Raw genomic sequence first — 25,632 nt, forward strand, 5'->3', positions numbered from 1 at the left:
AAGAGAAAGTGGCTCCAGATAGCTAACATTTATTTTTTAAATAATAATAATAATAATAATAATAATAATAATAATAATACACCTTGTTACAGCCTTCATTTCATAATAAAATACAAATAAGGGTGTATTATTTCACTTGCAGTGGATGACAAAAAGAAACAATCTGGAAAATGTATAGGTTTTTTTTTTTTTTTAAGAAAACCTACAAGGGAAGGGCAGTATGCACCTGATCCTTCATTTGTCAGAACGTGTTATGGTTGACTCATTTAATCATATTCACTGTGTGAAAACTACAGCTATTATATATTAAAGCTCGACTGTGTGAAATCAGAACCACAGGGACTATCCCAGACACAGCCTTCATATCAATCAAGTAGGCATGCTTACCAAATGGCATACTTATTACCTTAGATGTGAGCTATGCACTCAACAAAATTATGAGGTAGAGCCATTGCTAAACATGTAGTTCAACTCCCAGCTGAACTTGGCCCATAACACTGCCAGCCTACGCCCAAATAGAACCTTTGCTGTGCCAGGATGTGGGCTTCCAAAGGGTTAGATTAACTGCAATAGCAAAGAGTCAACATGAATCATATTGTTAGAAACATAGGACGCTACCTTGTACCAGGTTAGATGATTTCTCCATCTAGCCTAGTAACTCTGACGAGGAGAAGGTCTTCTTCCCCAGTCCTGCAACCCTTTTAACTGGAGCAAGGATTGAATTGGTGACCACCTACAAGCTAAGCTTTTGCTATACCACTGAGCTATGGTACAAAACCCCCATTGGCAAGCTGGGCTCTCTTCTGTCTTTCCTACTTACATCAAGTTTTAGTTTACAAGCAGCTCTTACATGGAATTTTTAGTTCTAAACATTTGTGGAAGCACTGTCTGAGGACTATTGTCTACTATCAGCACAATCAAGAGGAGAATCCTAGGCTGAACCTTTCTCTCTGGTAGGCTACCTGTTTACCTGCTGGAAAGTTGTATGTGTGTGAGAGAGGGAGAGAATGAGTGTTGATTGTATAATTTGCTATATATACTATATAATTATATACTGGTCATCATCAGAAGCAGAGTGCAGAGCAGCTTCTGGCTCCAGATGAAATGGGGTCTGGGAAATGTCAGCGCTCTTGAGAAGTCTTTCATTCAGAGCTGAGAAGTCCTTGTCAGAGATGTTTCTCTGAAGTTCAGTTGATGTTCTGAGAACTATTAATCAAAGAAGAATACCTTTACACCAAGCTGCTTCCTGTATCTTCACAGTGGAAAAGTAGGAGGCAGATGGTAGGCTGGATAGCTACAATTTCCTTTGCCAGCTTGCCTAGAGCAAAGACCTCCCTTGAGCAGAGGAACGTATTTGCTGGCAATCCTCTACTTTCCATCTATTTTGTGCAATTTGAGTAATGCACTGAAAATGCACTGGAGCAAGGAATATTGCTGCCATGAATAAGGATGGCAGAGCCTACTCTGAACAGAAGATCAGTGTGGAATATTTTTATTATAAATGATGGTGATTAAGGGAAAGGATTAGGTATGAAGCCTGTCACTCCAACTCAGCCATTTATACACATCATGAACAGGAGTGGGAGGATCAGGCAATCAATGTTTCCTCATTTTCTTTCCTCATGCTGATTGATCACAGTACTAGAGAGGGAAGAAAGAAGCCCAGATGTTAGGTTCACACAGATGCAGAGGAAAAGAAAAAATATATTTTCATCAGAAGGTCTGCTGATGTGGGCACATATGTTTTGTTTTCTTGAAGTAAAGTAATCCTCAGTTCATTTTGGTGGAGGGAAGATTTCAGTGTGCCAAAAAAAAATTGCATGCGCCTATCTAGTTCTTCTTTTAAAATGAGGGGGGAAATTTTAACGGGTGGAGAAATCAATTTTTTTTTTTACTACAGCTTCAATCAGCACCAGTCAGAATGGCCAATGGGCTGGAATGATGGAAGTTGTGGAACCATAGAACCATAGAATTTTAGAGTTGCAATGTAGGAATATGCAGCTGTCCCATACAGGAATCAAACCTGCAACCTTGGCATTATCAGCACCACGTTCTAACCAACTGAGGGTTCAACAACTGGAAAGCAACTATGATTCTAAATTTGCCATGCCTGCCTTATGTAATTCAAGGTTCCCATAACTGGGAGGGAAAGCTAGCATGTAACATTTGTTTCTTTTACCTTCCTATGGTATGGTGGCCAAGCACACAAAGGAAATCTCTTAACTTCCCTGGCTGAACTAGCAGGAGGACTCCTAAACAAGAAAATGTTTTAAATATTTGTCACACGAGCAAAGGAGATGAATCAAATATTCAATTTTTATGTTATTTCACCTGCCAACCTAATGAATTTTCAGTGTTTTATCTATCACTGATGACTTGCTGCTTCTCAAATCCTTCAAATGACAAATCTTTTAAAATGTAAAGTTAAATAAGAGTAATTGTTCTTGGGTACAAGCAGGCATACTGGAGCTGTAAAACTACTCTAAAATTCATTACAATATATCACAAAACCGCTTAATGAAAGATACAGGATGCATCCAACTATTGCACAGCACTGGTGAGTGCTTTGAATGTAACTATTAAGGCTGCAGAATGAAAACAAAACAAACATGAACAGCCAGGCAGCATGCATTGGGAGCTGTTAAATAAAACAAATTGTAAAGAATATTGCAAAATGTAGCATATTACAGTGCATCTGGCAAGATACTGTCAAATACTATCCAAATTAAAGAGCTCTGGAAAGCAAAAACAGGAAACTAAGCACTAGGAATTCCTCCTGCCTACCGGCTAATTATAAAATACTGTGTATGTTCACCATAAAGAAGATTGTACATGCCTACATTAGAACAAGGTACAAATATATAATCAAGAGACAGTTAATGTTGTAGCACAGCTGAGGCCTAGAGAACCCCAAACGATCAGCTCTAAGCTACAGGCGGTAATAATGAAACAAACTAGTCCTTTATTTTTATTTTTATAAAAACCACTGACACACCAGATAATTCAGTTGCCTAAAGATTTTCTTTTTTCTCCTACTTTTCTGGAATGTGCCACATGAAAATAAAAGTATATATTGGCTGCCCAGATGTAGCGTTCAGAGTCATTCCCCCCCCCCATAAACATGTTTTTTTTCCCCTCACCAGCAGTAAATGTTGTTATAATAACCCAATGCATAAAGAGGAAAGAATTAACAAAGTTTGTGTACAACAAATGAACAGAAATAATTATAATTAAATGAGAGCTTGTAAAATTAGATGTCACAGAAGGAGTCCAAAAATAGAAAAGAAACAACAGGAATGTGATTAGTAGATAAATATAATTCATTATACATACAGGGAAAATGGAGAATGAGATTTTCCTAATTCATGCTTATTGCATTCTCTTGTGTATATATTTAGTGTCTAAATGATAAAATTGCAGCGGACATGGAATTAAAGAACTAGAATATTTTCATACAGTTCTCTTGCTGTCTGTAAAATCAGCATTCTATTGACACAACATACTATCAATTGCTACAGGTAAAGCTGGTCAGAGCACAGAGGACAAGGACAAGTTGCCATGACATCATAGACTAATGGAAGCTGGAAATGTAAAAAGGAAGCAGTAATTTGTTGGCAGTATCTTAAACCAGCTGCAGTATGAGATAGCATATTTACCCAGATAGGCTATTAAACTATGAGCAATTCAAATAAATACCTTGATGTATCCAATGATGGTTTTGCCTTTGCAGACTTGGGACACCTCATTTTTGCTGATCCTCCTCGCCTATGTAACCCCCATGTCCCACCCCAGAAGACCCTTCAGCACAGAATGAGATACACTGTGGAGGGACTACAGTGGGGAAAGGGGATTAGCCAAAAACTAAAATCAGGGGATTTGTGCTAGCAGAAGGCAACAACATTTTCACCTGCCCATCTAGCTGGGTTGCCACTCCAGCTGGCTTCCAACACACATAAAAACATAATATAATATTAAACATTAAAAACTTCCTGATGCAGGGCTACCTTCAGATGTCTTCCAAACCTGTGTAGTCCTTTACCTGCTTGACATCTGATGGGAGGGTCTTCCACAGGGCAGGCACCATTGCCGAGAAAACCCTCTGCCTGGTTCCCTGTAACTTCGCTTCTCAGTGAGTGAACCGCCAGAAAGCATTTGGAGCTGGACCTCAGTGGCCAGGCTGAATGATGTGGGTGGAGATGCCTGTTCAGGTATACAACTAAGGCAAAGTGATGATTGGATGTAAGCCAGCTGTGAGAAAAATCCTGACTTATTCAAGTCAATTTGAGTATTGCCAATGCAACTGAAAGGACACATAATTCTTCTTCCCCTTTTGTCTCTTGTCTCTTTCCTTCTCTCTCTCTCTCTCTCTCTCTCTCTCTCTCTCTCTCTCTCTCTCACACACACACACACACACACACACACACACACACACACTGCCAGAATATTTGTATGATCCTCAACACTACTTTGTGAATGGTCCACTGTGCTTAACCTACATACATTTATGCTTTAACAGAATTATTAGAGTGAGATGAAGATATAATCTCTCTCTCTCTCTCTCTCTCTCTCTCTCTCTCTCTCTCTCTCTCTCTCTCTCTCTGTGTGTGTGTGTGTGTAGTATATATGCATTTTCTCACTGATCTCATAGTTGTAGATTCCTCTTTCTGCACCCATGTAAACCCTGTCAATTTATGATAAGCATGCTTTCAATGAGGTGGACTTGGGTCCAAACATATGTCACAATAATACTCTACCTATCCACATAAGCACTATTTCATGTAAGATAATATATGCTTTCAGTGGCTTTAACATGCAACGTATCTAGAAAGCTCTGGTCCATTAAAGATTCATGGCGGTATTTAACATTAAGCTCATGAGATCTACAGGCAAGTCAAAGGGACTTCTCAAACACTTGGAATTAAGTACATCATTTGATTTTGCAGGGTGATGCTGACCGAGGATACTCAACATGATAAAGACAGTAAGTATTAACACTGTGGACTGCTAAACCACTTTCCAGTGTATTTCATCATTCACTTTGCCAACTGATGTTTTAAAGCTAATTAGTATTTCATAACTACAATTTCACTATGAGAATGTAAACACAATATGATCTGAGTTCAAGAGGAGAGCTATTTGCTATTTTGTGATAATCACACTTTTAAAAATTGGGGAATTTGTCCAAATGCTGCACCTTGCAGAAAATTCCATGTTGGGTTTGTTTTCCATTTATTTAAGAACTCCAAAGATATTCAGCTACTGCATTAGAGAAACAATGTTGACAGCTCAAACATTGAGGTCAGAATGAGGTCTTATTCCTTTCAATAAAATAATGTTTATAACACACACACACTATCTGTAGACCTTGGATGATTTCTGGGTACAAGGTAATGAATGGGTTGGATTCAGACTTTGCATTCCATTAGCAGAAGAGCTCTTTCCATTTGTGGAAGGTCTTAAGAGCCAGTGGGGGCTCCTGCTTTAGAAAGGGATAGTGTGATTTTCACCAATTTTTACCACTTCAGGTCTCAGTGCCACTTGAATGAGAAGTGTTCTGGAGGTCACCAAACCCTCTTGTGGTATTGGGAGAATTCCCCTTATGGAAATTATGGATCCCATCCAGATACCTTCTTTTTTAAAAAACTAGCATATCCCACAGTATTCACCACTCTGGTGATTGCTCAGATATTTTGATGTTACTGGGCATGCTCACTTGAACTCAGAAAGCTCATCAACAACTAATATTTCTTCCACCATCTGGGATAAGAATCTGCTACATGGTACTGATTGAAGTATTAAAGGGACCAAGGATAGGACTCAGAGCAAAAAGCATAGGTAGTATTGAGATACAGAACAAAGTGAAACTTAGTACAGTTTTATTCTGCTGTTCCATGTGAGATTACCACAAAAAACACAATTTTGATAAAGCAATGAAAATTAGCATTTTTAAAAATAATAATTTTGCCTCTTGCTCAGCTGGTCACTCTGAACTCATTCACACGAATGTTTCACCCCTGATACCCTGTTGCTTGATGACTGCTAGTCTCAGCTAACTGTGTGAAGTTTATTATAAAATATTGTACAGTATTTGAGTTAAAACTGTATGATATGAAAGCTCTCTGTGATTACTGATTGACACATACAGTCAGTACTTAACCCTAGACAAGTGATACGGTAGCTTTTGTATGAAGTTGAGTACCTTAAGCTACTATCCTGTTACCAAAGCATAAGCCCCACTGAGCTCAATGGGATTTACTTCTGAGCAAGTATTAGTGCAATCAAAATGAAAGGGGGGATGCATTAGACATAAATTCCACATTTGTTGATGAAGTGTGGGTGGGCAGTTCATTGGTTTCTGAGCTGCCGCTGACAAAGATAGACAGATGAAGTTGGCAGTCTAAGCATCCAAGTGATAATTTCAGGAAGTACTGAATTTGGTGGTGTATCTCACTGCAGAAATTTACAAAGTAGGGGGAAAGACATGGTAGATGACTCAGACTCCATCCAGTCAAGTGTACAAACCCTATTCTATCATGTACGATGAAGGAAAATTGAGGGTAAAATTTTGCAGTGAAAATTTCCTTATACTGGACTTTGCTTCATTTGACTTTAGGTAAAGAAGCAAAGAAAGAGGCATAGTCAGTTGATTCGTTTGGTAAGTTTTCATGCAAAAACTATAGCAGAAAAGGTGAAAATGTAAGCAATTTCAGATTTGGTGGGTTTTAGCTTTTTATGTCCTGGGCACTGAATGGGAAACAAAGAGTTAACTTGTTCTCTCTATATTGGCTGTGTGTAAAAATTTGCTGGCTTTCTGCTCAGGTGGTTTGTAACATCTCAACGGGAGATTTGGGGAATTTCCCCCATGTCCTTAAAGGCATCAAAAAAAGAAAGGCCAGTTCTAGCTTGCAAAAATTGCTCATTTCCTCATCCATGCTGTGAGTGGCATAATGTTACATTTACATTATGTAACACAACATAAGAATTCTGGATTGCTCTACTTTTTATTAAGGCTATTCTATACAAACATACCTGGGACTTGGGAGTAAGTCATTGAATTCAACAGGCCCTAATTCTGTTCAGGCAGCACAGGATTGCAATGCACATATATGTATGCTGCAAACCTTCAGCACACAAGCAGTTCTTGTGAAGGCTAACAATTGAATATACAAATAATACAGTCAATCAATAAAAACCAGTAGTACAATAAAGGACAGGAGATATAACGCAATCAATCAATGGGGAGAGCAAGTAAATTAACTACAGTGGTTTACACATGGAAGAATATAATAGACATTGCCTGGCACTGAAAAGGTAAGACATATGTCAGCTGAGATGTCAGATGTCAGCTAGGGGTCCTGTTTGTGAAGGCAGATGAGATGAGTCATATCTGAAGTACTGTGCTCCAGATAAATAGTTCAGTATGTGTAAAAAGAAAACCTCAGCCCATCAAGATACTATGCCGTTATCTCTCTGATGGACTAGTTTACTGCATGCAGGGTGGGTTTTTTGTTTGCTTTCCCACAAAAGACCATTTTATTATGTGACCCCATTAATCACATTATCTTTGTGACCTGGGAACCACAACAATGTGTCTCCTTCCTGCATTATAAACGTAATTTCAGGTGACCCTGAAGCCCCAGTTGTGGGGAGCCACCACACACAGGAATCCTTCCACCGTGTTTTCTTTAATGATTTCTTAGGCTACCTTTGCAGGTTGGCAACCAGCCACACAAAGACGGGAAGGGAGGACATCCTGTGTAGAATGGATGATGTTTAACCCACATCCTTGATGCCTGGAAATATTCTGTCGTCTAACAAGTCCAGGTTCTGAATGCGGCACTGAATGGAGAGTGAAAAGCTCCACCAGTGCGTCTTAGTCTCTCTCTTCCTTGGCAAGTCTTCTCTTGACAAGCAGGGCATCTTAGCAGCAGCACCTCTCAGCCTAACCTACCTCAGCAGGTTGTTGTGGGGATTATATAGGAGCGGGGGCAGAACCTTGTGCACCACATGCCTCTCCTTGCAACGAGTAAATAAATACATATAGAGCAGACTCCCATCCCTTGAGCGCATAAGGTTTCAGATTCATTCCCTGCTGCGTCCAGTTTTCACAGGAGCAAGTGCTCTTCCAGCCTGAGCAGACAAAACAGAGTTAGGCAGTCACGTTTTGTGAAGCTTTGGCACAGACCTATGCAGTCAAGTCTTAAGCGTCTCCCTCGCCACCACGCTTGCTTCCCCCCCCTTTTGGGGGGTGGAGGGGCGTCCCTTGGATGGGGGAGGGAAGAACCGCTCCGCTTCTGACAGAGCCGCCTTCCCTGCTCCTGACGGGCTGGCTTCCCCTAGCTCAGTCGGTAGACTCTGCATCTCAGGGTTTTGGGTTCGAGTCCTCAGGGAGTTGGACTAGATGACCCTGGTGCTCCCTTCCAACTCTACAATTCTAGGATTCTTCCCTCCTGCCGGCCTGAGCGAGTGGGGGACGGGAGGAGAACTCGCTTCCTGGCAAAGAAGGCGCGCTTTTTGGTGGCACGCTTGGCGCTCCCTCCGCGGCGCCGCCTGCTACCAGTTGCCGACCCTGGCGGCGGCCGTGCGCTGTCACTACAACGCCGTCTGCTCCCCACCCCCTTCTCGGCTTTATGCAAATGAGGGCAGAGCTCGGGCTGACGTGAGGAGAGAGGCGGGACGCGCGCGCTGTGGCGGCGGGGAGGGAGGGAGGGAGCGAGCAGCTGCCGGCTTCAGTGCCTGAGACTCGCGGGAAGGGGAAGGAGCTGGTGCTGTCCACTGCGCCGCTGGTGCTGAACCCGGGAATCCCGCCTGCTCGCTCGCTCCGCTCCTCAGCCCTCTAGGCCCCGCCCCGAAGGCGTCCCGCCCCCCTCGCCCTCCACTCCGCCCCACTGGTCAGAAGCAACTTGGCCAAGGAGCTTACCGGACGCAAAGGAGATTTTCTCTCTCTCTCTCTCTCTCTCGGTCCCGTGTTGTGTTCCTTGATGCTCAACTAAACGTGGACATTTCTTCGGAGTTTTGCCTACCCCAGTTTATTGGGATCCTCCTCCCCCTCCTTTGCAACCTTTTGCATTTTTGACTTTCCACCCTCCCCTTTGGTTCCTAAAGCGGAACACCTAAAAAGGAAGAGAATATATATGCACGATCCTTGCGACTAACAGGACATAATATTCTCCCCCTGCTTCCCTTTGGGGACTTTAGTGACTCTTCGACCAGGTAAGAGCGAAGGGGGATCGGGCTTGTGACAAATGCAAGCTGCTTTTGGAATTAACGTGGCTAAGGAAGCGGGTAGAGTTTGGGGGCGATGCCAAGGGACGGGGGAAAGTTGCGAACCTGTTAGTCCTCAGCTTAATGCAAAGAAGGACGTGGGGTGGGATCTTTCGGCGGCTCTGCTCAAGATAATCGTGGGATTGGTAAACAAGAGATGAATGCAGAATGAAGCCCGGGAGGCTGATGAGGTAGGGTGCTAGTGGCAAAGTTTTCCGCACACGCTTCTTCTGGTCGTGGTCTCGGGGCTTTTGAACAATGTTATTTCTCCTTGGATGGGGAGATCGAGAGGTGTAAACAGGCAGATTGATTTTCGTTCTTGTTGTTCTGGATTTTAATTAAAACGCGTTAAAGAAGCTCCTCCGAAGAAACGACGGCGTTGGAGGGTGAATAAATTGCTCATTGATTCTGACGGGAGAGAAGAAGGGGGCAGAGAGGGAGGGAGGTTGTGAGGTCAGTCTGGGAAGCAGCGAGCAAAGCAGGAATTAGAGGGGATTTGTGGAGGAAATGCCTGATGTGCCCTGCGTGCGTGCGTGTGTGTGTGTGTAAAAGAGAGAGAGAGAGAGAGATCAGGCGTGATCCTTAGAGGTTGCGGAGGATGACGATGATCACAATCAGCCAGATCTGTCTGATATGAAACTTAGGAAACTCGGTTTTACAAAGGGCTTGACCCCTCTGTTCCCAAGGTCAGCCCCCAGGATTGAAAGTTCCCCATTGTCTATTGCACAGTATTGATTTGGTCAATGTCAGGCCTTCCCTCCAGGCTAGAAGTAGATGCAAATGTGAAGCTCCAATTTAATAGCACAGTAGTATTACGTCTGGTGTTACAGATCCTCTCCTGTTTGGAAAAGAACTGGGGAACGTAGGCAGATGGAAATGTCTCACTTTCCCACCCAAGTTTAACCTTTGGCAAGCCCTTCTCTATTCCAGGGATCTGCTAAGGTAGTTACTGTGAGTTGCCAGACTTCTTTCTATACATAAACAAGAAGAAGCTGGGGTATTTACTATGTGAGTTAAATACTGATTGGGAGGGAGATGACTGAACTGAAATGGGAAAGCAAATTGTGTTTTAGCCTGTATTGCATCATGTTGCAGATCACTCGATTATCTGAGAAAATGTTTTTTTCTTTACATTCTAGAACCATAAGATATCAGTGACATTTGTATTATAGCTGTTGTCCAGCATTTCCCCTATCAGTCTCTCTCTCTTTTTAAATGTTGGTCTGGAAAGAACGAGCAGATCAATGGCAGTTATGTTCCAAAATATCATGAGTATTTCTTTACTTTAAAATTCTTTATTTAAAGTTGCACTGTGATGTTATAGTGAACATCTGCTAAAATAATGCAGCGTTTTTCAGCAATTCAGAAATAGTGGGAAGTACTATTTCCCTACTGGTGGTAGGGAAAAGTTTTGAAAGCTAAACTCCAGTATTATGATCATTTAATATTGAAATTTTAGCTTGAAAAACAATGAATTCAGTTCCTTCCATTAATCAGTTACTCCTCTTTAGTACTTTTGGAGTAAGAGTAAAACATGCTGTGTTAAGATTTACAGTATAATGACTACACACAAGACTATTTCCATGGTATTATATACTTCTATACTAGTGTAAAAAAAGCATTCTCAAATGATCCCTTTTCTCAATTTGGGTATGAAGGAAGGGGGATATGAAATGTCAGGATATCTGTTTTCAAAATATGTGAAGAAAGCTATCATTAGTAACTATGGAAATGAAGAAAAGCACTCTCTTGCAGTGCCAGGATAGACATGCAGAGGGCCTGAGCTTGTAAACATGTTTTTATATAATAATAAATGCACCCATGCAGATATCCTGGTTAAATGTTTCACGGACATATATACAGTTGTGAATGAATATGTCTTTTGCTGTTAATATAGTCCAGAAAATGGTTTACAATCAGAGCTTTCCAAACTTTTCATGTTGGTGATACACTTTTTAGACATACATCATTTCACGACGCAGTAATTCAGTTTTACAAGCAAACCGGAGGTTAAACTAAGCCCTTATAAAAACATTCCCCCAACACACCTGCACACTGGACCCAACACACTAACATGTCATGGCACACAGTTTAGAAAGCTCTGGTCTACATCATAGAATGTTGTAGATATCCAACTTGGAAAGAGAACTTAATATTCTTTGGAGAATCCCAGAAGGAATGGGCTGAGTTACTTCTTCAGTCTCTTCTCCAAGTCTCCTCCTTATGAGAAAATGGTTCCACAGTTGGGACCACAGCTAGTATAAAGATGGGGAGGGTATGTGACCATCTTGAACTCTTTGGAGAAAAGGTGTGATATGAATATAACAAAATATTAAAAATGCATATTCTTCACATGATAGTTGCAACATCAAGTGATGAGTTGCAAGTGTAAATGGGCCATCAGAGATACAACACAGTAATACAACTTGAATTTTGTACCATATCATCTCAAGCATCATGCTTTTCAATAGCCAGTTCACAGCTGTCAGCCACCATGTACAGCAACCAAGTGATGGGTAATAAAGGCCCCAGTCCTAAACACATTTATCTGGATTTAATCCTTTTTCGATTAATACAGAATATCCAAGCTTGTGCATTTAGGACTGTAGGCCTTGTTAAGATAGCAATCTTAGAGTACCAACTGGATCTAAAATAATATGCCTCCCTTGGACAATGGACCTTCTGCAATCTTCAATGCAGTTATGAACTTCATGATTGGGATTCTCCTTAGCCCTATCAAGTCATTACAATGTGAGTACAAAGTAGTTCTCCCTCTCTCCCTCTCTCTCTCTGTCTCTCTCTCTCTCTGTGTGTGTGTGTAGTCCTTTCCTCTTCGCATGGCTCCTTCCAGCAAATATTTAATCTTTCAGGGTTCTAAGTTACATAGGAAACCTACATTAGTAGAGCAGAAGTTCTCTTCCCAACATGCGGAAGGTGATGTTCCCAGTAACAGGGATGTGATGATGGTTTCTGAGTCCAATTTAAAGTGCTGGTGCTTTCCTTTAAAGTTCTAAACTGCTAAATATCTAAATACCCAAATGACTGACTCTTGCTAAACCAGGCTACCTGTGTCCTGAAGCAGGAGAGGCCATGCTTCAGATAGACCTACCTGAATATTTGAGACCTGCAAAGGATACCATGTTGGTGGTTCCATCACTATGTTGAGTCTGCAGGAACAGTGGTACTTCTTTGTGTCGCCCCTAGGCTGTGGAATGCTCTCCTCTCTAGGATGCATATGGCATCATTGTATATATTTTGACAATAGGCAAAGAGATGCCTCTTTTTTTGCTCTTGTGAGGTGGAAGTTGACATCACAATATACATTCCATTACACTATTGTTGTAATTTCTGATTGCTGTTGATTCAGGTTAATTTATGGTCTTGTAATGTTTATGAATTTCATTGTTTGTTGTATTGAGTGGGATGTAACCTACCCTTGGACTACATGATGGAGGGTGGACTATAAATGTGTGTGTGCCAGTCAGTCTTTATTAGAAGTGTATTACGTTTCTACAAAGGAGTGGGCCTTTTCCATGGAGATACCACATGAAGACCTTTCTATTTCATACAATTGGAAGGGACCCTGAGGGCCACTGTAGTTGGTTTCTGGAATTCTATTCTGTTTTTAGCTTTCTTGTCTTACCTTATTATATTTTCTTATGCTGATTTGTTGGTTTTAAATAGTATTTATATTCTGTGTGAATTAATTTTATTCATACTTTTGTTCATTGCTCACTGAAAACTTTTAATGAAGGTGGTTAACAAATATTTTTAGTGATTGATTGAATGAGAAAATATATATAAACACTACAGAACATAGGTATCCAGATAGTCGGAATAACACACAAGGCTTTTGATACTACACTATTATAGTGATAAACTCCTGGCACATCAACTTATGGGATTGGGCTGACATGTTGTAATTAGAACATTTTATTGCCACAGAAAGTCAATTTTGTTCCCATGACTGTGTTTAATCATGTCCGATTCGAAGTACAATGCCTTGGTCTCATAATTCATGAGAGTATGAAGTTTAAGGAGTTAAGTGTGAAGCACAGCTGGCAAAACTGATTGCTTGAAGTGTGTTAAAGTTACTCTATTTGCATTTGAATTAATAGAAGGTGGTGTCCAGCAGGGTTTTATAGAAGGAGATTCTAAAGTGTTTGGCATGTGGTGATGTACTTGAGAAGTACTTGAGCACACTAAATTGAGTGTGATTCAAGGTTGTTTGTTAGCAGAGTTGAAGAGCTTTTTAAAAAGTAATGTGGTTATTTCATTGAGCAAGGTGTATAAAATTTTCATTTGTATGGATGATAATTGTAGGCTGAAGACTGAAATGTTTTCATTGTTACTGAACTTCCATGATCTCTTTAAATAATAAAAAGAACATAGGCAATGTTCATTGACCTAGAAAAGCACATTAAAAATGAAATTTATTTGTTGGAATGCTTGGATGATGAAATCAACACCATCATTCATGACTTCATTTCATTCAGGACCCATAAGGTTTCACATTTTCCTACATAGTAATTTTGAATAATCAAGGCTAATTGTAAGGGTTTAACTATCTCTGGAAAAGTTGTTTGTTCTGCAAACTTTGGGTTGGTTCCATATAAGTAAAGGTAAAGGTATAAAGGTACCCCTGACCATTAGGTCCAGTTGCAGACAACTCTGGGGTTGTGGCGTTCATCTCACTCTATAGGCCGAGGGAGCCGGCGTTTGTCCGCAGACAGCTTCCAGATCATGTGGCCAGCATGACTAAGCCACTTCTGGCGAACCAGAGCAGCGCACGGAAATGCCGTTTACCTTCCCGGCAGAGCAGTACCTATTTATCTACTTGCACATGATGTGCTTTCGAACTGCTAGGTTGGCAGGAGCAGGGTCTGAACAATGGGAGCTCACCCCGTCGTGGGGATTCGAACCGCTGACCTTCTGATCAGCAAGCTATAGGCTCTGTGGTTTAGACCACAGCACCACCCGCGTCCCTTCCATATAAGTAACCATACACAATTGCTGCAGATTTACTAGTGTTCTCCTCTGTAGCTTGCCAATGGGTGAACCATGTCCTCAGGCTGGGGTGGTATAGAAGTGGACCTAAGGACTCCTGCTGAGTGAGTTATGAGTCATCTGAGTTGTCCTCAAGTCAACACTGGAACCTAGATGCAGGGGCCATGTCACAGGCATTTATAATTCATTTCATTGTGGTGGGGGGACGGGACAGCTCCAGGCACACATTCCTTGTCACAATCAGCTGCCCTCTATACTGTACTTGAATAGGTAACCTTCATGTGCTTATTGGAGCCCCTATACCTGCAAATGATTTCTGGGTCAGTATTATTATTATTATTATTTTTATGTGTAAAATGAATTTATGTGAGTCCACCTTTCTTTGTATTGGTTTTGAAAAGATTGTCTTCAGGAGTAGCCATATGAGTGCAAAACATATTCACCGTGGCCATTGTCAGTGATATATATGTTGTTGTTTTTACAGAATAGACATCAGTGTAAGAAAACAGTGGTATATGAAACAGTTCTTAAGCTTATGCCTGCGCCTTGAGGTCATGAATGGACCAGTACAGGTTCACCAGACTCTACTAAGCATTATCCAATTCATGTTGACAGTGGTGTGGCATGTGGGGGCCCATAGGGGTGGTTGCCCCAGGCATTAAATTGTTAGGGGAAGAAAATTTAAACATCTGGTTCTGCCTCAATACAACTGTGTGCATCCATTGCTGGGCTGCACCTCAATGTGAACCAGGAAGTGACCTCTGCAGAGAGCAAAATGACTCTTCTTTTCTTATCTCTGCAGTTGCAATCTCTTGAATGACATGGATGCCATTAGGCAGTTGAATGTGCATGTGTAGTCCTGTCTGTATCCTTCCCACCCACCCCCTCTGCGGGCCTGGGCTCTGGCAAATCCATGCTATTCCACTGCATACTGATAAATCCTTGTCTTGTTAGTTTCTTCATACCAAGGCCTTACTCTCCATCAAATAGTTGAGGAGCTGGCAGCATAAGGATAAGAAAATCAGGTTGTCCCCACACCCCCAAAGAAAGCTTGAGAACTAACATTTTGGTGGAATAGTTACATTTATTGAAAAGAGGATGAATGGGTGTCAGAGTGGCCCTAAATTGGTCAGGGCCTTGGGTGGTCTTCTTGCCCCTTAGGAAATTCCTGTGGAGTTTCCTTCAGGTTAAAGTGTGTGTGTAGCAAATTTGCCACTGTTAAAGGTGGAAGTACCCATATGAAAATTAAGAAAATACAGGTAATTTTAAAGAAGAAGCTTTAGCTCAGTAAAGGAATGCATTATTTGCACATGAATGTGCAGATCCAAGCTGGTTTTCATGATTAATGGACACATGGCAGCAACTTGGAAATATGCTGGAAAACTCTGTACCTTTACACTAGTGTTAGAAACTGGGATAGAAAAGCTACGAGACAAATGGCTCCTGGGACCTGAGTTGTGGGTGCCAAAACAGAATGTCTAGTCATCAATTGAGGTGCTTACAAATGCAGAATCTTTAGGTGCAAAATGTGCCTGGCACCCTGCTAATTTCAAAACCTGCTCTGCATATAGGTACCGGTAAGTAAAACAGGCATCTCCATGCCCAGGCTTGTACTTTAAGCACTGACAACATTTAAGATGTTTATGCAAAAAATGCAGAAAGATAATAATTTGCATTGTAGAACCTTCAAATGTTGCACATAGCAATTATAGACAGGTTCTCAGCAAATAAACAATAAACTTCATAGTTTAATTACCTAAGCTACTGTTTCTAATAGTAACTTTAGTGAAAAGATATAAAATACCAGAGCAGGGGAATGTCTCTAATGGAGATCTTGAAAATGTGGGGCTGAAAGCCCTCTTTTTACTGCCAGTAAAATATAGCCGTACTGATTATGGGCAAAACAGACCATTGGTCTGACTAGGCATAAGAGCACTGTTCTGACTTCAAGGAAGGGATAAATAAGAAAGTAAAGTATTGTCAAAAGGATGTGTGCTATAAAATGTACCATTCATTTTTTTCCCATTTGCCCTTCTCACATTACAAAAGACATTCAACTCAATTTAAAAGCAATACATTTAAAAACCGCGAATGTACTTTTTATGCAACCTATAATTAACTGTGAGCCTTCACTGCCATTTGATTCTATTGAAAATAATTACTTAGCAGGACTGAATCATGAACAAAGTAATCAGAGGTGGAGGTTTAAAAATTTCAAACACATTTCTGCAAAAATAGAAACACTCCTGTGCACAGAAATAATAGTTCATTATTGAGGTTGCATGTGGATGACTACTCCCCATGCCCTATGGCACAGTGACTTTTGTAACCACTGGCTAGAGCAGGGGCAACCTGTGTGGTATCCTCCAGATGTTGTTGGACTACAATTCCCATCATCCTTGACCACTGGCCAGGATGGTCAGTCAATGGCTAATGGGAGTTTGGAGTGCAACAACATATGGAGGACACAACTTTGGTGATTCCTAAATTAAAAGGATTATCATGAAACTAAAAAAGTCCAAAGGACAATATACTTTTCTACAAAGTATAAGTAAAATAAGGTTCATGAATAGATGGTGGAGTCTTTCATGTATTGTTCACCTTTGGGCAACTCTGTTTCACAGAGACTGAAAATACCCCTGCATTATGGGGGAGAAATATCTGACCATCTGAATCTACTCTAGATTTAAAAATGTTGACTTTTAGATTAATTATTTGCACAGTACATGTCCAACCCCCCCCCCCCCAATTAGTGTCTTTGAGTCAATGTGATACATTGGGTATTTCATTTGACAGACCAAGCTAGCACAAAGTTATTATGCATCAGAATGGAATATCTATATATGTATCATTCCTAGTATATGTTATAATTATCCAGCGCACAACTGTGCATATGTATATTTTGTGCAGATATTTGAGATCAGCTGTTGTATGAATTGTTCTCCAAGAGGGTGAGCTCACCAATCAGATCATGTATAAAGGAAGTGTGCAAAGTGCAACTGAGGTATCAATACAGGGTTTGTTTGTTTTTAAGGGTATGCTTCCTATGTGTACATGAGGCTCCTTAGAACAGTGGCATAATGTGAGAGGTGAGTAGGGTAGAAGCTGCAGGCTTACTGCCATAGAAATGGAAGGAGAAATTACTTTGCAAGATCCAGCATCTTCCCAAGGCTTATGTTCCTATGGATTTGCCCTTGTTCTCTAGCAAGAGGACTGCTGTCTTTTCTTCTTGGGTATTGCATTTTTTTAAAAAACTATTTTTGCATCTCACTATTTGCTTTTGTTTCTCAGTATTTAACTGCCTTGTTATTTATTTTTAATTGTTGAGGCTTGTACTTAAGAGACAGACTCTCAAAGATCCCAATGGAATAGGTCCTAGGCGACTCCCTTGTTTTCATGAAAGGTGATGTAACATCAACTCCAGAGATCAAAAGTCTGACAAAACAAAAGGTGAATTGTGGGAGGATAAGGGAAAAATACAATGTCCAGACTATGAAGACTCCCGTAGGTCTTTGCACAAGGAACTTCCTCCCTCAGTATCCTCACCTTTCCAGAATGAATGGAAAGCTTGTCATGATGTGCCAAAAGAGATGTGAGAAATTGGAGGTTATACTTTCCAGCCCCTCCTGCATTTATTACTTAAAATTGATTTCTGGGTCCCTGTCTCCTCCTTCTGCAGGTCAGTTGAGGGAAGATTCATCAATACTAGAGAAGGATGGGAGAGCAGGAGATGTTCAGAGAAGAGGTCAAAATGCACTTACTTCTCTAAAATTGCCTAATGCTCTGCAATGAACGTAAGAGTTCTGGTATCTCATTGTCTTAGCATGACATGAAAATTGTGTGGCAGTTAGCCTGTGGACCCTGTACTGGCTTCTTGGCTCAACCTAGCAGATCTCAGGGACCATCCTTGCATCCTTTGGCTAGAAAGGCAGTAGAACCTGAAGCTGACCTTGATTTCCACCCTATTACTTCCATAACCATCATTGGACTCCATTTGCACCACTTTTCTCATTTTCTCAAAAAGTCGGTCAGTCTTTTGAAGTCTATCTAGGTGGGCAACCTCCTTTGTGATAATCATGTACTTTGTTTCCCCCCCATTGTGTCCTCCTCGTTCTCTGCAAACTGTGAAAATTCTTGTGCATCTATGTATTTCCCTAATCCTTTGTCCTTCATAAAGCAGGTCATAAGCACTATTTAGGAGTGAAATGGTCTTTCTTTTCTTGCCTTCCGTTCACCCTTATGCAATAATGATCTCTGGGCCCTCTGATTTTGCCAGTGCTGTTATAGGTGGCATACTGATTTGCAGCTACTGCAGCTTTAGGCACAGTTGTAACAAATAACTTAAAAGTGAAAGATTCTTTATCCTTGTACTAATCTCCTGACTCATAAAGTCCCCAGCCAGATGTTTGTTGTCTTTTTCTTTTTCTTTTTTTAAAAACTCACATAAAGCAATCCACAGGGTATTTGCAGATAGGTCATACAGGCGAACATTGTATTTCCCCCCCCCCTTCAAAAAAGGACTTCACCAACGACAATGGAGTTCTGAAATATTAATCCTTAGACTCTTGGTTGTCGACTGCTCCTGTAATCCATTAGCATTACATTGAAATTCTTGCTCCATTTGACTACTCAGTATGTGGTAATCTGGTGGTTACAGTGAAAGGGGAAATTTGTATGGTTTTCCTTTTGCTAGTTTTGATAGTGTGTGTATATTTCCTTATTCCTGGTTTTGCTAGACAAATCTATTCTGGTAAATGCTATGTTTAATATTAATGTGTGGGGCGATTGATTTATTTACCTGGGACATTAGGACCCAAATAATATAAATTATGTTTAATCCTTGTGTTGTGCTAAGCAGTGCCTGGATTGCTGACATTGTCTCCACTGATTTTGTTGTTTGGTGTTCCCTAGCTGCTGCCAGAATGTAATTCAGAGAATTATTACCAGGGAGAAATAATTGAGTGTCTTGTATTTTCATGATCCTTTTGCCTTCAGCAGGGAGGGATAGTAGTGTTATTGTTATAGGCACCTTACAGCTTTCATCTAAAGCTTTAGCTGAGCTCCTTATGCACCTGAAATTAAAAAGTGGCACCCCTGTAGGCCAATAAACCTGTGGATTAATATATTTGTGCCCTTTTACATATTTTTATTTCTTGGTCTATATTACCTGCTGCTCAGGGCTCATAGCTAGTAAATTTCCTTTTGCATATGGACATTGAAAAATCGGTTTGTATATTAGTTACTGCAGTCTGACAGCTTTCTTTCTAATATTATGGGATTTTGAAACTCTATAGCATCACACAAAATTAGTTTACCAGGTTGAACAGGGCTGCTACATAAGCTTCCTGGCAGGTAGGTTGCTGTTGCTGACCAGGCGGAAAAAGGGCAAGATGGCAGGGAGGTTGCTGCAATGCAGATAATAATCATAATAATTTATTATTTATACCCTGCCCATCTGGCTGGATTTCCCCAGCCACTCTGTGTGGCTTCCAACAAAATATTAAAATAGTCTGTCAAACATTAAAAGCTTCCCTAAACAGGGCTGCCTTCAGATGTCTTCTAAAAGTCTGGTAGTTGTTTTTCTCTTTGACATTTGGTGGGAGGGCATTTCACAGGGCAGGTGCCACTACTGAAAAGGCCCTCTGCCTAGTTCCCTGTAACCTGGCTTCTCGTAGTGAGGGAACCGCCAGAAGGCCCTCAGCACTGGACCTCAGTGTCTGGGCAGAACGATGGGGGTGGAGACGCTCCTTCAGGTATACTGGACCGAGGCTGTTTAGGGCTTTAAAGGTCAGCACCAACACTTTGAATTGTGCTCGGAAACGTACTGGGAGCCAATGTAGGTCTTTTAGGACTAGTATTATATGGTCTCAGTGGTCACTCCCAGTCACCCGTCTAGCTGCCGCATTCTGGATTAGTTGTAGTTTCCAGGTCACCTTCAAAGGTAGCCCCACATAGAGCGCATTGCAGTAGTCTAAGCTAGAGATGCACTGGTGGAGCCCATTGGTGGGCCTGCAGGTGCATTTGCAACCTGCCTACCTCCCAGCTGTTTTACCTCCCCCCCACCTTCGTAAGCAACAACAACCCGCCTGCCTGGACACTAGCCAAGCTGTTTCACCCCATGCACAAAGATACTTTGCCTATTGGATTCTGCTGCACTCATATATATTTAGCGCGTGTGTGTCTAGAAATGTAGTACTCCCAGTCCAAAGTACTTTGGAAACTCAGATGCAGCCCCTCAGGCAGTGACTTTCCCATCAGTTCTATGAAGAAGATAGTTCCACTTCTGCCCCCTTTTGTCAGCTCATACATGCTCACAGTGAATTGCTGGATTTGGGCAAAATATTTCAAACCATTTCTAACTGATGTTCAATGAACAGTGTAAGATCCATATCTAAATTTGATTATCCTTGCATTTTTAGTGACACATTGATGCGATTGAACATCCTTTGGCACAGCTATCATGGCTGTGTAGCATCTTATAATCAGTAATGAGCCAAGGCAAACCATTGGCTCCCTTAGTAAAATTTCCTTTAGTCAAATGTGAGAGTATCAGCATCATCATTCTGCTCTGCTTTGTCGACCCTGGCCAAATTGTTAGTATAACTGAATAGCACTGTGGTCAAAACTTGGATTATAAGACAACACAGTGGAAAAATAATCAAAGCTAAAAGCAGTACTCCAGTCCCCCAGCTCTGCATCTGTATGGCTCAAAAGTAAGGCTAATATTGAGAGAAACTTTGATCACTGAAACATTGGGCTTACATTGTGCGCTTATTTAAGTTTAGAATTGTAGGTATACATTTCTTTTTCATCTTAACAGTAACTAAGAACTATGGCTGATATCCAAAGTGCTACTTATTGACATTCTCTATGGCTTTGAACAGTAGTCCCATGTGTTATATCACAGATTGCCCTTGAAATATCCCCCAGTTAACCCAAAAAACAAGCCCAAGCCTCCATTCGAGCACAGAATTAGCTGCACTATTGTTTGGTTCTTATTTCTTAAAAATAAATTTCACTAAATTAACTTCCTTAATTTTTTTTAATGTACTGTATATTAAAAATACACACATTTTCCATGCTCACCAACAGACTGGTGAATGCTTCTCTTACAAGATTAGTTTTAACAGGCCCACACTTAGGCTGGACTGTTTATTCAAAGGGGGAAAGTATGAAAAAGTATGAAAAAGTATGAAAAGTGGAAACATTTTTTTCACCCACCTCAAGGATGTGACACAATCTATACTTCACTGCTGCAGTGTGTCCCTGTGTTCAGATCAATGCAGGTCAAATGCAGATCAAATTCAGGTCAAATGCACTTAGTAGGATTTCCATGATGAAAAAAATTAGATAGCTCCTGCTATCAGATATGTTTTTGGAGAGATTGCAACATAATTTCCCCTACCACCACTATCATCTTCATGGGAGCAATTATTATTTATTACATTTATTCACCACTTAACTACACAAAGTGTCCTGAGGTGACCTACATTTTTTTTAAAAAAGAAAAGAAAACCCTATACAGTTGGCCCCATGCAAACATAAAGAAGTCTCAAGAGACAATAAGCTCATAGGAAAAAAAAGTTGTATTTATTAAATAAAGCAAAAAGAAGATCTACAAACTGATTGGCAAAAGTGTGACCAGAAGAGGTTCTCTGTAAATCTGTCAGGGATGTGTCCCTTCAGTCCCCTGAAGTCTGCAGCCAAGAATTGGGAGAAGTTTATTCTCTCCTTGCTAAGTGAGCCTTGGGTATAATCACATCTTTGCTATCCAGCATTCATCAAAATGCACATGTCAGGGCACAGTGCTGTCTTTAGCATGTGCGCCACTGGTGTGCAAAGATCCGCCCAGCGTCCCCAAATTTAGTTTAGCCCCCAAATTAACTTTTATTATGCTTATGTCAGACACCACGCTTACGCCTTATCTCTTGTTTATGAAAGAAGGGTGGGGAAAGAAATAAACTTTTTCATTTGCTCAATTATTTACAGTATGCTTATACTTAAGTATACAACACCACCACACATAAACTTATAAGTATTGTTTAGGCACCTACTTAGGAGAAATATCAGTCATGTCAAAGGTGCCGCTGCCGCATAGTGGCTCAATACAATACGTAACATAATATTTTGATGTAACAGTTAATTTCGCATGCACAGCTCTGTTGTGAATGACAAGCACTGTTGTTGAGTCTGACAAGTGCCGCTGTTGTGAATGATGTCACAAGAGTCTTCGGTAAATGAGCGCACAAAGTCGAAAGTCCTTTAGTGAAACAGTAGGTATACATTTCGGTAATACCTAGGTATATATGCATTTTGTTTTTCTAGCTTGATCAAAGTTATTTATTATTTCATAACAGGTGGATAGTTAAGAGCTTAGGCGGCTTCAGCGGCGGGTGCCTGGCGCCCCCCAGAATTTGGTGCCTGGGTGCCCCGCACCCCTTGCACCCCTGGGTAAAGACAGCCCTGTCAGGGCAGTCCCCACTCTGTAAGGGCATAGCAAGGCAAATGATGCATAAGGAGTGTCTTTAACTCAATAATTGCCCAGTGTACACATCTTATATTTCATAACCAGCCCTTTCTAAATGCCAAAACCAAATTAGTGAAGCACCACTTCCAGTTAGAAGTCCCAGCGGTGTGAAAAAGAGGGTTCTAAAAAGCCAACCAAGGAGTCTCTCCACAAATTCCTACTTAGCCACTTGAAAAGGTGACTAAAAGTGCCCCCACTGCTGTAGTGACGGTGCCACAAAGAGAGTGTGAGGCAAAGCTGGCTTAAATAGCCAGCTACCAGCCTCTCTTCCCCTGGGTTATGGAGCCCATGTGGTTCTCCTACTCCACCCCTTCCTTCAGGAGTAAAGCTCCTGAGACTTGTTTAAGCAAGGGCAGATGTAGGCAAACACTCCTCTGCCTCTAGATAGAGAGCCACAATACAGAAGTTTTAAACAACATCAAAAGAATAAAACAACATTATTTACTAAAAGCAAATGTTATAAGGAGGAGAAATCTTACTCTACCGCATTAAAAGTGAATATCACAGCATCATTTGTTGCAAGTGCTCATCCTGCAATATGATAAAAAGGATGACTCTTACCCCCACCCTACTAAAAGATGAGCACCACAACAGTCTGGGGTATCATGCTACCATATGTTCCCAATTAAAAACCAAGTGCTTGCATAAAGAGGAATGCCTTTGCCTGGCGCCTAAAAGTTTATAATGATGGCGCCAGGCACATCTCCCCAGAGAGAGCATTTAGGAACAATTAAGCTCTCAGAATATTTATGTGCTTTGAATACTCAGCTTGTTTGTCACCAGTATTCATGAATTTGTTACTGCTTTTGACAAGCCTCTAAGATGCAGTATGAGATTAGTAGTTTGTTTGTACCTCAGCTGTCCTAATAGCAACCTCGGTGTTAAAGGACTTGAGTTTCTATGCTCCTGGTAAACCCCCTGCCCATCCGCTAATCACATAACATTATTTTCCCCACGAGTTTTCTAGCCTTTAAATTTCATATTATTTGCTTAATTTGGTATCCTTGAAATCATATTTGTGATTCATTGTGGTGGTTAATGAGTTGAAGCTGAATATGTCTAGGTGTTCAAAAATTATTCCCTCTATCCATTCTATCTGTCATTCCTTGCCAGCTGAGAAGATCTTTATTTATTTATTTATACATATTTATTCAAAATATTTCCAGCTGGTCCTTCAGACTTGGATTTTCAAGGCAGCTTACAAAACACATTAAAGCCATAGACATAGTAACACCATAGTAAAACAAAACAAAAAAATCAAAGGGAAAGAGGGAGATTTCCCAGAATTCTTATGTCTGGGATGGTGCTGTTGCAGCCTTTTAGGTGCCCCAGTGGTGGAAGGGCCCTTTTGCCACAGTTGATGCTCCTGTCTCTTGGTGAGTTCTGCAGAAGGGAAAAGGGTAGTGAGCCTTGGGGAGGAGTAGCTCACTAAGTGACATGGAACCATAGCAATAACTTCTCAGCAGAAGTGGCACTCCTGCCTCGTAGGAAGTGGCGATGTCAGGGCTTTGTGGGCATGCTGGATTGTGGGACCAATGATGGTGTCTTCAATTTCTATCCTCCCTCTACTCCCAAAGGAGTCCAGTGCAGCAAACACTGAGGAGTTCATTCTATGGCTTTTAAAATGTGTTTGTGGGAGGGGGGTTGTAGATTTGTTTTTGCTTTTTTGTGCATAATGTAATTTGTGTTCTCATTTTGTATTTTATGCTGTGATTCGCCCTGTGATCCTTGTTGGAAGGCATGCAAATTTAATAAAATAAATAATAATAATAATAATAATAATAATAATAATAATAATAATAATGTTTTAAAATGACCCTATACCCTCCACTGGCTGACTCCACTGGTGTGTCCACAAAGCACCAGCTTCACTGCCAGCTGGGGCCTCACAATAAGTGACAATAATGTTGCCGTCCGGAGGCTATTGCTGCGACTCTGTCCCACTGGCCAAACCACTGCTGGCGGTGGGAGCTTTAGTCATTCAAAGCAACGAGGAGGTGTCTTAGAGAAGGAACCAGGAATACCCCCATTAACATCATTGGGAATAAAACATGGTTTCAAATTCTGGAATTTGACAACAAACTGTCTCCCCTAATTCTGAAGAAGCTGGGTAGTTCACCCAGTGTGCAGTTAACAACAAATTAATTTAAATACAAACCAACTTGCATGATAAATTATGGAAATGAAAGGATGCCCTGACAACATTCTATGAACACTAATAAAACTGTTCATTATCAAATAAGTGAGGGGAGTCTGAATATTTCAGTTTCTCTATTGAGCATGGCAAGTGTGTCTTGGCAACAGGACAATTTATTTCAGGAAATAGCAGCAATATCCGTAATGGGATACAGTTCCTGAAATGTTCTCTCACTATAACAGGTACATAGAAATCTGAACTATCCTTTATGAAGCCTCAAAAGAAAACATTCTCAGCAGTTACATCTATATCAGATTATTACATAATTTGACTCCAATCCATAGAGTGTACATGAAACAACAGGGGTGGTCTATACAAAGCTTTCTACATTGCCCTAAACCTCTCTTTTGGGGGGGGGGGGTGGAACCTCAAACCAACCTTCTATTTCTCCTTGAGCACCTAATGTCTGAAGGGATGTGTGTGCAGCACAGGCTTGACTATTGACATGGGAAGACAACGTTCACACATGGCATCCTTTTACACATGGGGCTAGTCATCCAGCTAGAGATGTATTTACAGGAGTCTGCTTCTCTGTCCATCTAATTCCTAGAGGACTTGGTGTTCTCAAGCTGCCATGCCTAATCTATTTGTAAGCACAATCACACATAAGCTCAGATAATGCTGTCAGGAAACCTTG

The 25,632-nt window shown here is 41.0% G+C and overlaps 1 protein-coding gene across 2 annotated transcripts in view; it reads left to right on the forward strand.

The window, feature by feature from the left end:
* Positions 1-9,044: 9,044 nt before the first annotated feature.
* Positions 9,045-25,632, forward strand: part of FSTL5 (follistatin like 5) — a 318,694-nt gene continuing 302,106 nt past the window's right edge. For both annotated transcript variants that reach the window (XM_033159896.1, XM_033159897.1), the window contains exon 1: positions 9,045-9,213. The gene's annotated coding sequence lies outside the window, so the exon portion shown is untranslated. The remainder of the gene's footprint in view (positions 9,214-25,632) is intronic.

The sequence above is a fragment of the Lacerta agilis genome, chromosome 9 (genome assembly GCF_009819535.1).
Source record: "Lacerta agilis isolate rLacAgi1 chromosome 9, rLacAgi1.pri, whole genome shotgun sequence".
NCBI classification, from domain to species: Eukaryota; Metazoa; Chordata; class Lepidosauria; order Squamata; family Lacertidae; genus Lacerta; species Lacerta agilis.